The sequence below is a fragment of the Nanorana parkeri genome, unplaced genomic scaffold, assembly GCF_000935625.1.
Source record: "Nanorana parkeri isolate BGI_ZX_2015 unplaced genomic scaffold, ASM93562v1 scaffold1034, whole genome shotgun sequence".
Classification (NCBI taxonomy): Eukaryota; Metazoa; Chordata; class Amphibia; order Anura; family Dicroglossidae; genus Nanorana; species Nanorana parkeri.
In genome coordinates this window covers 489,696-492,947 of record NW_017307302.1, presented here as the reverse complement: position 1 = coordinate 492,947, position 3,252 = coordinate 489,696, and the positions used below count along the sequence as shown (strand labels likewise).

Below are 3,252 nucleotides of genomic sequence, written 5' to 3'. Positions count from 1 at the left end.
CAAAGCAGAGCAAATTCTACATTTGGAACCCCAGAAAGACTGTAGAAATGCCTAAATCCACATAGAACCTACAAGACAGAATTGCTCTAATTCAAGTTTCTGAAAGAACAGACCAGACCTGGTGCAAGGAGCTCATGGTGAAGTCAGCTGGATCTTGGACTTCGTAGAAGGATTGAAAGTGTGTTGAGTTGTTCATTGGATATGCCAAAGTTCTAATTGTTTGTGTCCTTGAGTGCATGTGAAGTTGTAGCAGTGGATATAAAGTGTTGAATGCTGTATGTTAATGAGCGTTAAAGCAGAGGAAAGTGTTTAATCTGTGTAGAGGAACAATTTGTGTTTTGTTTGTTTGGAATCTTGACTTGAATTCAGACTGATTGTGTGTGCATATGTGTAAAGACATTGTAGGAACACTAAAAAGTTAGGTTCTTTGTCTTGTTCACTTGTGAGTGTGTATTGACAGTTTATAGTAGCATTTATCTTGTGTTCAGTGTACGTTTGTGAAATGGAACTGGTCTATAGTTATGTTAAGAAATATGCCTCTGCCAAGTATCATTCATGTGCAGATGAACCTCTTAAGAGTCAATTTAATGCGTTAGTGTCTCAGTGTCAGCAACATAATGACAAGCTGCAGAGTAGACAGCTTACAAAAACATGTAAAAAACAGAAATTGGCTAATGAAATTGCAGTAGCGCTCAGAATCACAGAAATTTCTGAGCAAATAGGGGCGCAATGGAGAACAGAAAAGATTCAACTTGGAGAGCAGGTAGAGAAAATTGGAGATAATCTTATGAACATGGCAACTGCCTCCAGTGTTGAAATGGATGAACTAAGGCACATGTGTCAAACTCAAGCCCCAGGGGACGAATCCGGCCCACCAGGCCATTTCCTAGACTTCTACTTTCAAATCTAGGTATTAAGTTATTACTAAAACCAGTGATAATCGAATGCAGAGGCAATTATTATAAAGATTAGATACATTTATATAGTCTTACAGATACCTTTGAGGGCAACCATAATGTTGATGCTGCCCACGATTAAATTGAGTTTGACACACCTGAACTAAGGGCTACAGTATGCAGTTTGTTCGAAAGAAATTGTAAGCTGCAAGAACAATGGGAATAATGCAATGCAAATTTTGGTATGAAGAGTAGGCTTGTTGGTTCATTGCAACTAAAACTATCTCATGTGGAGGAATTGGTAAGGAATTAGAGAGGAAATTGGAAGATGCAAACTCCCAGCTACTTAGAAAACAGCAATGCATATTATCGTTCAATGAACAGAAAAGAAAGTGTCAGTCAGCCAATATCTGTACTGTCACTGATGTGAATACATCCAATTAGGTGGCATTAGCAAATGCTCCTGGATATTTAAAGGGAAAACACCAGTGTACTCACAATTAATGACAAACTTACTTTGTGCCAGATTCTGGGGGAGTTTAATACACTGGAGTCGCCTGTCTGTTGTCGCCAATATATGTTATGTGAAGCATCCTAATAGGATTGCCCTCAGAAATGCCAATTCATACCAGAGCTTTATCAATATACTTAGAGACTGATGCGAAGAATCCAATAATAGTTATGGATCAGATGCAGATATATCAGTAGTGAGCAGGGGTACAAGAAGGAAGAAATGTATCAGGTGTTACAAATGTCACAGACCAGGGCACATTCAGAGATTTTGTAGAACCCCTGATATTTCCAGCCTGGTACAGAATGATAATGAAAGTATATCTCAGATGAGCACCCCCACCCAGGAAAATGAGAGCATACCACAAGAGCCTGATGTGATGGATAGCAGCCTTGGGGAGAGAGGAAAGGCTGAGGGGCAAAATGAGGAGATTACAGATAACAATGGCCCCCACCATCAGAATAGCCAACAGCCAGGGGGGACGAGCATACCAATGTTTGCACCCTGGGCTAATCTTCCATTTTGGCTGGTATGCAAATTTGGTTGGTCCCGAATTGCATTGCCATTTTTCATTAATACTATAACAAACTTTGTGAGCAATGCCTGCTTAGTTTAGGAAAAATATGGGACTTATATTCTAACTATGCGAATAACAGGACAAGGTTTAGGGAATAAGGATTTGATTATGATAATGGTGTGTAATAATTGTCTTTGTGTTTCTTTTTCAGGGCCACTGAAGGCGGCTTAGAAAGTTAAGCTGGCTAAATACTAATGTTTTTGTTTGGTTCACAGGTTTTATTTGGTGTGAAGTACAGTACTGAATAAATCTGGTTAAGCATGAGTCAGAGCAATTTAAAAAAAAGGTCATCACGTGGTATCATGAGCTCAATAATTAGTAATTGTTTGCAAACAATTAAACAACAGTCAGGCATGTGTTAGTAAAAACAGTCATGCATACTGTCCCTCTGTGATGTGCATGTATTTTTCTTTTCCCCCTTAACCCTGTGTGTTTCTAGGTGTAAATAACATTTGCTCTTTAAATGGAACTCACAGGAAGAGGTCTCAGGATGTCTTTGTTCACACACCAGAACAAAAGTTGAGTTGGGGGATGGTGCTAAGCTGCCCATACACCTTGCGATCATCGTAGGATGATGAGCACATGAGCAGTGTAAATCGTACGAATTTTGACGTACAGAAACGCCACCAACCTTGCGAAAATCGTACGATCGACCAAAGTTTTCTAACCTGCTGGTTAGTCAAAAGTCGATCGATTGTACAGTATTTGCGGTTGTACACTGCCCATCAACCTTACGAATTATCAAACGAAAACGCGATCGCATACGAAAATTGGCCAATATTGGTAAGGTGTATGGGCGCCTTTAGTGTGTTTGTCTGTCTGTCTGTGTGTGGTGTGTTAATGGACAGCAGAATATTTTTATATGATTTTTTTTCTACCTTTACAATGCCTAGATAAAAAAAAAAAAGAGTGACTTGGATTTTTCTCATGTTGTGGCAGAGGATTTGAAAAGAAATGTTTTTTTTCTCTTACTTGCACCATTAAACCAGTGGTTGGAAGTTGGAGGAAGCATAAGTTCCTATGAATATACAAGCCATACTGAAGTGCTAAAAACTAAGTGTCAGTAGTTTGATATGGCCGTGTCTATTCAATCTTTGGGCACATCTTTGAGTCTTTGAATGGCCTCATCATAGGCTTTTGCAGCACCTATTGTATTTGGGTAAGAATGCAAAATGACCAACAGGATACCAGAAAATTACCCAGCCCGCTGGAAATTGTTGATGGGTATACCAGACAGTTGTAGCATGTGGGTGGTGATTGATTTACTC

General features: G+C 39.4%; 1 pseudogene; it reads left to right on the top strand.

Moving 5' to 3' along the window:
• Nucleotides 1-502: 502 nt before the first annotated feature.
• On the top strand, nucleotides 503-2,155 carry LOC108795984 (annotated as a pseudogene).
• Nucleotides 2,156-3,252: the final 1,097 nt, after the last annotated feature.